This window comes from Pelobates fuscus, chromosome 4 (genome assembly GCF_036172605.1).
Source record: "Pelobates fuscus isolate aPelFus1 chromosome 4, aPelFus1.pri, whole genome shotgun sequence".
Classification (NCBI taxonomy): domain Eukaryota; kingdom Metazoa; phylum Chordata; class Amphibia; order Anura; family Pelobatidae; genus Pelobates; species Pelobates fuscus.
Genome location: NC_086320.1, coordinates 128060191 through 128074107, shown reverse-complemented (window position 1 = coordinate 128074107; position 13917 = coordinate 128060191).

Sequence of the window (13917 nt, the reverse complement as noted above, 5' to 3'; positions counted from 1 at the left end):
AAGATCTCTCCTCCAGGAGAGCGTATCCGGAACAAGCTTTTAAAAGAGCTAAGTGATTAAGCTCAGGGGAATATGCAGAGCATAGCAATCCCCAGTGTGATACAGCAATTCCCTTTCAATAACGAGACAAGGCTACCTTTTGAAGGGTCAAGAAGAACTGAGGACTGGGACACCCAGCCTGCTTTTTATTACAAAAAGGTACACACAGGACACTCCCAGGGGGAGGTTGAAATTAACCAATCACCTACATTGTACCACCCCCACGTCTCCTCCCCTCAGATAAACATATAACATAATTATAGCATACAGTAAAAAATACAGTTTTCACACATACACTGTAACTTTAAAACTATACATTCAATCTCCATAAAAATTACATATTTGAACTCAGCACACTTCAAACATAAACACTTCCAAAAATCAACCAAATCCCCCCCAGTGGATCAAAAGTTAGCTGGAGGTCCCTTTATGACCGACCGAAAGCACAATTTCCTGCCCAAAACAGTTCCATAGATTTGGGCTGTGCGGTCGGTCAATTTCATGCGAAAAAACGACTAAGTCCCATTTCGAACGGGACTTAGTCTCTGGAGCTGAAAAACGAAGTGTAGGAGAAGGTAAGGGTCAGCGGTGGTCGGTAAAATGTGTAACCGATTTCAGTTCCACAGAATCTTTAGCATACACCGCGGACCGCGTTCGACTGAACAAAGATGGCCGCCGCCATGTGCAATTAACCTGCAGTAACCTCACAGCCTGGGAGGTAAATTGCCTGCACACTTTAACTTCTGGGTGGTCCGCCTGTGTGGTACTTGGTTCAGTAAGCCCTATTTACTGAACCAAGTGGGAGAGAGCCAGGGGCAAGTTATTTTACAGGTCTGGGGACATAGTCTTAAAGGGGTATTGTTCAGCAAAGTCACAATATGTCCCCAGACGGTTCTTAAAGGGCCATACACACCCAATAAAAGTTAATACGTTTTCAGGGGCACAATCTTCCAGGGGCCATAGTCATGAGGAAGGAGGCTGGCAAATAGGCTTCTCCACAATCCAGGGAAGCAGGGCAATTTTCCATTTAAAGGGCCAGTTGCCCCAATGCCTTACTTACCTGATCTGTAGGCTTCTCCCATGCCTCACTTACCTGATCTGTAGGCTGCCCCCCATGCCTTACTTACCTGATCTGTAGGCTTCTCCCATGCCTCACTTACCTGATCTGTAGGCTTCTCCCATGCCTCACTTACCTGATCTGTAGGCTTCTCCCATGCCTCACTTACCTGATCTGTAGGCTGCCCCCCCATGCCTCACTTACCTGATCTGTAGGCTGCCCCCCATGCCTCACTTACCTGATCTGTAGGCTGCTCCCCATGCCTCACTTACCTGATCTGTAGGCTTCTCCCATGCCTCACTTACCTGATCTGTAGGCTGCCCCCCCCCAGGCCTCACTTACCTGATCTGTAGGCTGCCCACCCCCCCATGCCTCACTTACCTGATCTGTAGGCTGCCCACCCCCCCATGCCTCACTTACCTGATCTGTAGGCTGTCTCTGCAGTCTTTGAGTTGCTGGCTGCACTCTGTTGTGCTGCTTCTCTCTGCCCTCGGCTGTGATCCACAGGGGTCATGTGAGGTTACATTGTGGCACTTCATTGGTTGGAGTTTCTGCATGCAGAAAACTACCACCATTGCCACAACTATCAGCATATTCTGTACCAGCATCATAAACATTTAATTTAGCATTAATCAACCAAGTGTTAGTGCATAGGTTAGTGTTTTTCTGCCACAGATGCAAATCTATCTGCATCTTCATCAGCTACATGCAAAAGGGTGAGGGCTAATGTATCACGCCAAAAAAGCAACATTCGGTGTGTCATGTTGAGTGTTGCCAGGAAGGTCGACTTGCAAAGTGTAAACTGTGTGGCAAGGAAATGAGTAGCGGGTGTATGAATGGTCATCTCATTAATGCCAGAATGAAGCAACATCTTCAAAAATAGCACATGTCTGTATTTTATTTTTCATAAGACCGGCACTACAAGCATCACAAGAGGAATATCCTACACGTGGGGAGTTTAAATACCACTGTATGCTGTTTTACTTAGAGCTGGTTATAGCTCTTTAGATTGTAAGTTGGCACTCTTAGGACCTCTGTGTTGTCTGTTATTGCAGTACTACCAAAGTTATTGCACCATTGGGTTTTTCCTTTTATATATTTTATATGCTGACGTCTGTCCCAGAAGTTTTAAAGAATCGTGTGGAGACTCCAATTGCCCAGTTATATCCTACATGTGGGGAGTATCAAATACCACTGTAAGCTGTTTTACCTAGAGCTGGGCTTAGCTCTATAAATTGTAAGTTGGCATTTCTCTACGTCTCTGTTGTTCGTGATCCTCTCAACAATACGGTTTTGCACTATTGGTCCCCCCCTTCTCTGCTTTTGTGTTTCATATCCAACCACTGCGATTCCAAAGCGAGAACAGAAGAACAGTTACTCAAGGTCTACACTGTACCTATAGAGACTTTCCTTTTCGTGTTATCGTTTTCGTTTATCTTATCCAGCGCACCCTGTATCTGTTGTCTTTTGTTTTCTCCATTTCTGTGCCCCTGCTTGTGCTTTGGAAATGTGGTGATTAGTGATGTCACGAACATAAAATTTTCGGTTCGCGAATGGCGAACGCGAACTTCCGCAAATGTTCGAGAACGGGCGAACCGGGCGAACCGCCATAGACTTCAATGGGCAGGCGATTTTTAAAACCCACAGGGACTCTTTCTGGCCACAATAGTGATGGAAAAGTTGTTTCAAGGGGACTAACACCTGGACTGTGGCATGCCGGAAGGGGATCCATGGCAAAACTCCCATGGAAAATTACATAGTTGATGCAGAGTCTGGTTTTAATCCATAAAGGGCATAAATCACCTAACATTCCTAAATTGTTTGGAATAACGTGCTTTAAAACATCAGGTATGATGTTGTATCGATCAGGTAGTGTAAGGGTTACACCCGCTTCACAGTGACAGACCAAACTCCCCGTTTAACGCACCGCAAACAACCTCAAACAGTCCATTTGCACAACCGCAAACTCCCCATTTGCACATGTTTTAGTGCAAACTAGTCTAACTACTAATATAGTTGAAACATGCTACTTTTATTCATGCCAGACAACCATGCAGGCCAGACTAACAAACATGCCAGGGCCAATCATAGTTAACCACCTCAGATAGTAACAGGGCTTTACTCTATATACAGAGTAAACATGGCTCCCTCTATATATAGTGTAACATGGCTCCCTCTATATACAGTGTAAACATGGCTCCTCTCCATATACAGAGTAACATGGCTCCCTCTATATACAGTGTAAACATGGCTCCTCTCTATATACAGAGTAACATGGCTCCCTCTATATACCGTGTAAACATGGCTCCCTCTATATACAGAATAACATGGCTACCTCTATATACAGTGTAACATGGCTCCCTCTATATACAGAGTAACATGGCTCCTTTCTATATACAGAGTAACATGCTCCTCTCTATATACAGAGTAACATGGCTCCTCTCTATATACACAGTAACATGGCTCCCCTCTATATACAGAGTAACATGGCTCCCCTCTATATACAGAGTAACATGGCTCCCTCTATATACAGTGTAAACATGGCTCCCTCTATATACAGAGTAACATGGCTCCTGAGCTGCGGGTGGCGGCCCTATAAAAGAATAATGGGGGGGGGACCTACTGTCCTCCCCCCCGCCCCCACCCCTGAGCTGCGGGTGGTAGCCCTATAAAAGAATAATGGGGGAACCTACTGTCCTCCCCCCCGGCCCCCACCCCTGCGTGGTGGGTGGGGGGCCCTAAAAAACAATAAGGGGGGGACCTACTGGCCCCCCTTGCCCCCACCCCTGAGCAGCAGGTGGGGGCCCTAAATGAAAATCCCCCCTCCCCCATCAAAGGTGACTAGGGGTCCCCAATCCCCTAGTCACACCCCCAAATAAAAAAGCCCCTACCTACCCCCCTCACCCTAAAAAATTGTGAGGGGGAATAAAATTACTACCCTGTAAAGAAAAATTTAACTTACTATTCAACGTCTTCTTTTTTCTAAAATCTTCATTTTTCAGCCCCCAAAAAGGCCAAATAAAAAGCCATCATACCCGTCGAACTTAAAAATAAAATAAAAAACCCGAGCGCAAAAAAAAAATTAATCCATCTTCACCCATGGAGGGCTCAGCGCAGACTAGGGTATTAACATATACCCTATTGTTACAATTGTTACTTGAAAAGCATGAGGAATGCCGTTGGGGTACCACATGCTCATTTGTTATACCTCCATGCACTACAAAAATAAAGAATTAAAAAAAATAAAAAATAAAATTAAAAATTAAAATAAATGTATGCAGCTTCCAAATGAATCTAAAATGGATGCTGTCCAGGAGGTGGGAGGGTCTGCTAGGGAGGGTGTGCTGCTGATTGGCTGGAATGTGTCTGCTGACTGTGAGGTACAGGGTCAAAGTTTACTCAATGATGAGGAATAGGGGGCGGATCGAACCACGCATGTGTTCGCCCGCCGTGGCGAACGCGAACACGCTATGTTTGCCAGGAACTATTCACCAGCGAACCGTTCCGTACATCACTAGTGGTGATGTTGCTGGTGATAATCCCCTTGTTCCATCACCTTGAAAATAACTAATTAGAAGTGAAATTTACATTTCTCCTGCTGCTGATGCTCCCTTTTTTATTTATAAATGCCTTTCATTGTAGTAGTCCTGAAATACCTGACTGGGTCTTGCAGTGCGTGTTACCTTCATGGAAGCAGTTGGGAAGGCACTGTTGTGCCACACTAAAAAACAGTCATTGACGCTAAATATTGGATATGTGGTAAAGCTTTCTGCTTGTCGAGGTGGCAGGGGTGAGTGGGTGGTCAGTTGCCCATAGACTTTTCCCTTTCATCTTTGCATAAATCCCCTTTTTGCTACTTAAAATTACTCCTGCTCCCCATTTTAAATAATGCAAAAAAGGAAAAGAAAAAAAAGATTACAGTTGATCATTATGGAAAACAAATGTCTAAATTGACATTGTAAAAATGTCTGATCTTGCATAGGCATTAGGCCAGGCAATATTGTAGCCATTTATCCTGCTGGTTTGACTGCCTGAATTTTTTCGAGTATGGAAAATAGGATGAGCCAAATCCGAACAGCTACATGAACTAATTTCTGCTGTCCAAAAAAAAAGTCACCACCAAATGTCTACTTTAATTTGCATTATGAATATAACATTTCATAATGAATATTTAAGTTAATGCAATTACATTTACTTGCAATTTTATCTTGAAAAAAAATGTAGTAATTTTCAACAGTGTACTCAACTAATTGCATCAAAACCTGCATAGAATAATGAACATTTTATCTTAAAATAAATTGTTTTAATTTTGTTGATTCATGAAAAGCATGAAAATTAATAAAATGTGATTACAAATATGTAAAACTAATTTAATTGATTAAACTCTTCAAAATGCCAAATTCAAAACCAGTGTATGCAAATTTGTAGATTAATAAGGGAAAGATAACTTGAAGAAAAATCCATGAAAGATTTGAGAATTATTACCATTTTCTTACTCTGTTTTTAATACATTTCAAATGTTAAATAAACATGAAATTAATAATCTAGTGTAAACATTAACAAATCAAGTATGTGTGTATTTTGAAAATATATAAGTGTAATCTAAATGGAAAAAATACAGTGGATTTTCAATGACATTTTCTTTAAGAACACTGCAAAAATGGAAAACTGCTTTACTTTAAATCAGTTATGGATAATCTGTTTTAAGAAGAAGGAAAGTATAGATAAGGAAAAGCTTGGAATCCAAACAGAGAAACTCATGATAACAGAAGCACTCAGGTGGAAGGGGGTAGATTCCTCCTGATGATAATTCAGTAGTCGTCCCCCCTACACACTCATGCTGCACTAGTGAATGTGCTTCCAATAGCTGGGTGTATGCTCAATCCTTAGGTCAATTTACAGCTATATTAAAATTAGACCACTTTGTGATATATTTACTACATTATGATATAGGAATGTGAAAAATCTCTTCTGATGAAATATTTAATGTGAAAGGTAGGCTCTAGTTTATTTTTGTATATAGGTTTGAATCAAACTAGCTTAATACATATTAATGAAGTGACATGAGATTTTTCAACTAACCACATCTCACATAAATGTTCTAGTTGAATAAACTCTATTATGTAGAATAAAAGCTCAAATTTTGAGGATTATCATGATAAAAAGACAAATCTATTAACAATCACTACACTGGATAGAACTTTGTCTCATACACTAAGGCCTTTCATTAGTCATATTTGATTGAGGTACAAATCATTAGTGTTCTGTTTTTCAAAACTGCCAAGGTCACAAAGGTCCCAACTGCGACTAGACCCCTGAGTTACGCTAGTCAGGGGGCCACGAGGAAAGAAAAAGTGCAGGCGTTTACTCACCTGCTTCTGCTGCCCTGCAGAAATTCCAGCAAAAAGCTCCACTCCTCACTTGGTCCCTGGTGGTCCGGTGGTGATATCTGGCACTCTGCACCCCTTCCAGTAACAGTCTATGATATACTCTCAATTGTGTCTACGGCACTCAATTACTGAGTCAAAGCACTGTGGAGTGGATTTTCATACCCTAATGTAACTAAACCCCCATTATTTTTGCCTAGATTAGATGTTTATATTAAAAAAAAAAAAAAAGCTAATAAAATCTTTGAGCTTTGAGGTTACAATTTAGTGGAGTGCACTGGATCTTGTGAATCATACCCCAATGTAGACATTATTTTTACTTTTTGGTTGTCTTTTAGGGACATGAATTACTGAGTATATGTTCTGGATTTTTATAATTTTTTATAAATTCCCATAAACCGGGTATTTCACCATTTTCATTTATCTATTTTTGTCACACCTACAAAATATGACAAAACTATTTTTCCTTCATGATATTTTAGAAAATCATTGCAGTATATACATTTTATCACTCCAATATTACTGTAAATTCTTTCCTTCTCTCCTTCCTTTTTTCCCATTGTGCAGTTTACGAATCAGAACATTGGTTATTATACAGAATATATTTTATTAGGAAATCCAAGAAATAAACAAAATTATTTTTTTATCCTATGTTTATATACAAGCTTTAAAAATTCACTACGATTTATATATTGTGTACTAGACTTGTAGATTAATTTCATTACGATCTGCAATGTGTCCTAATTTGGTCCCATCGAATGATTCCCTGAACTCCATGCTTAAAAGAAGCCAAATCATGAACCAAATGAAATACACAATGTTCTTTTCGATTTGTGATTCTAAATTTACTGGTGCCAAAAAAGAGATGATTGATGGGAACAGCCTTTGAATGTTGATTTTAGTCACAGATCAAGTGAGACATGCTCAATTTATAAATATATGGTGGAAAAATTTGCCTATCAGTGTACAATAAAACACATACCTGATATTTACATTATCCATACATTTTGCAGTACACTGGTTGGACTATTATCATGCTTTTTAGTTCATTTGATTTTTCAGTAACTATAATTCAGCTGAGCAAAACAGTGAGTTTGCTGAAATTTGGCCAGCCTGAAAAAAATATATATTTTCATTAGAAGTGATTCAGATTAAATCTTTTCTTTCTGCCATGCTCAAGTCTATTGTGTACATTCATTATTTTACATATTTACATCAAGTGATAATTATCATTCACCTTTAAAATATTGTCATTCAATATAATTAAACCAATCACAGTGCTCAAACAGGGAAGTCTCACTTCACACAATACTCGCCAAGCCTTTCAAAGCGCTGCTATTGGTTCTAATGGTGAAGTAAGAGGAGATCCGACTCACCTGGTGTTTACCAGTGTTATTGGGGACTTTGCAGTCTAACTGATTTTACCAATACAGAGGCTGTTACAGTGAGGGGAAAAAAGTATTTGATCCCCTGCTGATTTTGAACATTTGAAAGAAATGATCAGTCTAAAATTTTAATGGTAGGTGTATTTTAACAGCGAGAGACAGAATAAAAAAATAAATCCAGAAAAACACATGATAAAAAAGTTATACATTGATTTGCATGTCAATTAATGAAATAAGTATTTTATCCCCTATCAATCAGCAAGATTTCTGGCTCCCATGTGTCTTTTATACAGGTAACGAGCTGAGATTAGGAGTACTCCCTTTAAGAGAGTGCTCCTAATCTCAGCTTGTTACCTGTATAAAATACACCTGTCCTCAGAAGCAATCAATTAGATTCCAAACTCTCCACCATGGCCAAGACCAAAGAGCTGTCCAAGGATGTCAGTTTCAAGATTGTAGACCTAGGGGGCGGGGCCTGGTCGCAGAGCGGAGAGGACACCTGCCTCAGCAGCTCCGGCTAACAGGAACGGTTAAAGCGAGATAAAGCAAATAAAGCGATGACAAAATGACAAACAAAGGTTACCCAGCGCAGGGGTACCCTAGGGTGCACACGCAGACACCAGTTAATCTACATTTTAAGAGGTATGCACCCGGCACCCTGGCAAGGCCTACTAATATGGCGAACGCGGGAGAGATGGCGGTTCTCCTGATGCCCAAAACAACTGGAAACCTGTCCTGGAGCCCTCATTCCCACCCCCTATGGCCCGGTGGGGGTTATCCCGGGCTACCCCCACTCGAGCACATGGACAAGCTGTCCCCATGTGAGACTGGCGCAATGTCCGGCGGTAACGACTAAGACCTACAAAATGGCGGACGACTCGAGCACCACAGCCATCTGCAATGCCGCCAGAGAAACGGAGGCCTGACTCAACTACATCTTTGGCTTATTCTGGGAGAAGCTAGAGGTACTTCTTGGGCCCCCGAAACCAGAGATGCCGCCCGACAGCACAATACAGGGCCAGATACGGGAGGTCACTGAGAGCAGAGAAGGGATCCCCCCAGACTCCACTTCCAAGACGGGCAAGCACCTGAAAAGGACCCTCCCAAAAAAACTCAGTGTGGAGACACACTAAGAGCAACCATAGCCAGGGACCGGCCATCTAGATGCCCCTAGAGTCTTACCTGCCTGCAAAAGTACTCGGGAACCCCGGCGATAGTCGCATAGCTTAGAGCACTGAGGTAGCCCGCATCAAGTGGCAAGGACAGCAATGCTGCCAACGGAAGAAAGCTGTGTATGAACATTCAATGCAGAAAAGCACCCACAAATCAGGCAGGAGATCCCTCAGCCAGATGGCACTACACAATGGAAGGCTGAACGCCCCCCACCGTCTGACATACCATCAAGGCACTTATTTGCTGGGACTTACCTCACTGATTACCTAGCTCCACTAGATGGGACTTTGACTTGCCCTTGAAAGGCATTGGCTGAAGGACACCTGGACTATCCACATGTGAGGCACCAGGGTCAACGCAATGCCGAAAAACCCTGACTCTCCATACTCCCCAGCAGACGTTAACCAGACTCACACACCTATCACAAGGGGCCTTATGGGGAAGACCCTATATACAGACAAAACCCTCCATCAAGATTTATGCTCCTATGAGCATTTTCTGTTTCTCATGTAAAGTTATGTTATATATTTTTTTTATTTTTTTTATTCCACTACAGTAGATCAAGCTAAACCTACTTGGTTCAAAAGGTAACATGAGCAAAACAAACACTGAGCAACTGATACACACATGCTCTCACATACCGTTTCAGTATCAACCTATCCTTAGTCGCAGATATGTAGGCGTGTAAAATAAAGCTTGATTGTTGACACTTGCACAATAAAAATAAAGAATAAAAAAAAATAGACTGTAGACCTACACAAGGCTAGAATGGGCTACAAGACCATCCCCAAGTAGCCTGGTGTGGAGGTGACAACAGCTGGTGCGATTATTCGCAAATGGAAGAAACACAAAATAACTGTCAGTCTCCCCTGGTCTGGTGCTCCATGTAAGATCTCACCTTGCAGAGTTTCAATGATCATGAGAATGTTGAGGAATCAGCCCAAAACTACACAGGAAGATCTTGTTAATGATGTCAAAAGACAATAATTCAGACAAAAGACAATAATGATAGCTTGTTGACTGTATTTGGGCAAACATGTTAATTCCCAACTTGGGCAGAAACAGTGAATTCAGTCCAATAAATGGTAATATACATAATAAATGCTTCTTATAAATTCAGCTGACAAAATTACAGCAAACATTATATGGAGAGATATCATGTCATCATAGAATTTGCAACTTTGCTAAATAAATGGTGAGATATTCATTAATGCTTCTTGAAGAAAAAATCTTGATATGATTTATGTCCAAAGCTCACAGGAGGCGGCGGCGGGGCCGGGCCGCCGAGCTGGATGGCAGCCACGAGCTTTAGCTCCGGCCCAAGATACAAATAAAAAGACTTAAAATACGGTCGTGAAGCATCCTAAAGGGGACACCCCGGGAATTAAGTGGTGGAACACGCACCATGCACCAGAAAGACACCTGTAAGGCACCGATTATGCACCAGGAGCCTGGAAACACGATGCGGCCCAGTTGGGCGGACATTAAGAGAGAGACCTGAGCCTGATACCACACGGTTATCCCGGCCACATGGTGATGACCTTCGCGGCGACGGAATCCCCCGTGAGTCTATCGCCTACACTGGCAAGGGCTTCCCAGGAACAGCCCGCCAGCAGATACGTGCAGACGGAATATAAGCAGGCACGGAGAGGTCTATCTACCTTTATGCGGAGGCTTCTGTATACAGCTCGGGGGGCCCAGACGGCTGCCGGCCCGCGGACGGCCTCCCCGGGTGGCCTGCCCCTGGAAACAGTACTGGACCATGCATCTGGGTTTGTGGGGGGCCCGGAGAAGGATGTCCCTGGCACAGTGAGTCATGTGGGGCTAGAGGGCACCGACCCCCTCCGGTATACCGGTGGCCATGGGGGGAGAGGTGCACCAGCCCTAAGTGTGAGGCCGGTACTGGGTGAGACTCGTGGGCCCAGGTGTTATCTGGAAGCGTGAGTGATGCTGGGGAGGTGCAGGGGACCTTTGGTGGGTCTCATGGACTGGCCTGGACCCCGAGTGCCCACGGCATCGCAGAGCGCTCCGCGGGGGAATAGGGCCTATGGGAGGAAAGATGGACGACCGGCGTCCTAAAGGACCTCACCGACCCTGTGTGCTGACAGCTTACCGTGTTATAATTCAACCCAACATCAAATACACTGCCTATGTTGTGGGATCTTGCTGCACGGGGAAATCTACAGGATTAACCATGCCAGCTAGCTTATTTACAAATCTGAACGCTTAAACCGTATTGTAATTTAGCTCAACACCGAACACGCAGCCTATGCCATGAGACCCCACTGCACAGCTGAAAATTCCAGGACTAATCTTATAAGCACGCTCACGTGCAAGTCCGGACACTTGAGAAGTTCCACAACTATGCTTAGATATGCATAATAATTACTTTTATTCATGTTCTTAGTTAATGCCGTTTTAATACAAACAAGTTTTTACTATTATTATTTCCTGCTTAACGCTGCCCTCAGGGGCCCTCGTTTACTGTCGTTGAATACTGCATGCTAAACTACAAAAAGTATAACGCTTGCTCATAATGAAGACCATCTTCGGCTACTGCCTGAGCTATGTAGGCGCATCATCACCTGCATTACCGCTACTTTAATGACCCCTAACGCGGCCTCAATACACTGCACTATCCACAGGCTAAGGTAAATAGTAAAGGTCATGTCACCGCGCGCGGCGTCACATACAGGCCATTGGATACTCACCATAATACACAGTTAACGCTTTTTTCACGCATGGCCATCTGACATTATGGCCGCATAGCCACTGACCGCTGATTTCTTGATATACTATCCATGAGCAGGCCACTCAACGCCATGCAGGCGATATATGCACTGACCACACTCTGCTCACTAGGCCTAACTCATGCGACCGACTTTAAAATAAGGCATATGTACACAAGTACAATTATTCAGACGCGCTGAACCGTGATTTACTTTTTCCCATCAATCAGCCTGACAGTCTGCAAACCACACACATGCTTGGGTAACATGTTGCTCCCATTATATTTACATGACATGTTGTATATGTTCTAGCGAAGGCGACCGAGTACTATCCACGCTAATTTGCCCGAGACCTGTGTTCTGCATTGTATATGATTAACAATAAAATGACTAGGCAATAAGAACTGCTGATATACTGTAAAACTGTATTAAGCCTCTGCGTAGGCACATATGCATGTATCACACCTCGCAACACTGAGTCTCTCCGTAGGCAATGTCGTACCAATGCTCGCACCTTGCACTAAGCATGCAATCATACTGCATACAAAATAAAAATCCATTTAAAACAAAGCACACAGGAGACACAAGCAATGACACCAATAGCAAACATTATGTGGATAAATGTCACCCATAGATATTTCAAAAGGTGCTCTTTGCCCAATAAATGGTGACATATACATTAATGCTTCTTAAACACATAGACACACCCTTTCATTGATAGATATACAATCTCACTGATTTGAAACACTCACTGACAGACACATACTGACAGAAACATACACACTTAATACAGATTAGGAACAGCACACATAATTTTTAAATACATTTTTACATATTATAAGGCTACTTAAAATCACCTATCTCAAACAAATATGGGGATTCAGTTCCACCATATGGCCATATTGTGTTAGGACCATATTGTGTTAAGCCCACCACTACTTCATAGTACCCTGTTATCGGTGGGTCCTACACTAATTCCAATGTGGGAGACAAATTATATAGTGCTAATGCTAAATAAGCTAAAGTGTATTTAAATAATCCATTGTCAGAGCATTTTGAATATATATAATTTTGAGTATATATATATATATATATATATATATATATATTACAGAATTCATGTGATAAACGCAACTAAAACAATAGAGAGTCAAAATTAAACAATTAAAATATGAGTTGCATTGTGTGTCTATGCTCACAATGCAAATCTGCTCTAGGAAAATGATAATTACATTTACATTACTATCCAAAACCTCCTCAAATATATACCTGTGGTCACCTCCAAAGGGGCCTGTGAAGCTGGGGGGCTGGGCGAGATGCTTAATCCCAAAGGGAATCTGGTCTTGATTCCAAACTTACATTGTTAAGACAAAAAGAATTAGAGGCACACCTGGAACATGCATTTTGCAGGAAAGGTGCTACCATATTGACCAAAATTCAAACATAATGCAGATTAAGGAACAGCGCACACAATTCAAAGATTTTAAAATATGCTATAAAATGTATTATTTAAATCTAGACTGTGCTATCTGTTGTTTAATCCTTTTAATGCATTTTAAAGACTGTCTAGCTAATTTAACACAACAAGCAGATTTACAAATTAAAACTTATACCAAAATAAATAATATAATACTTTTTTAAATTACAAGGACTATTAATGGTAAAGAAGAAGGTACTACTAACATTCAAGGAAATCATTCACAGGGTTAATTACACAGAATCTGCAGGCTTAGATATTAATAAGCTGGTACAAAAACAAAAAGACATGTTTACATAATGTCATTATAATAATACAAAAAATGAGAAAAGATAAAGAAATTTAGTGTAGACATCGTGAGAAAATAAAGCAGCAAAACAAACGGAAGTACATAGTAGTAGTTCTCCAGGGATTAAGAGAATTATATAAACATTGAAAAAAAGTTACATTTTAACTTGAAGACCTGACACAATAAAATGATTACCTCTCAGGGATTTATATTGTATAGCAACACTAAAACGTGATGGTTTTAAATTATTAGAGTACCTGAATTAAAAGTAATCTCTCTTTGTAAAAGTATTTTTGTTATACATTTCTACTGCCTTTGCATGAAAAGTACAATCTATTAATTGTCAGTTGGTCTTGGTTAGCTGCATATGATTGAAACATT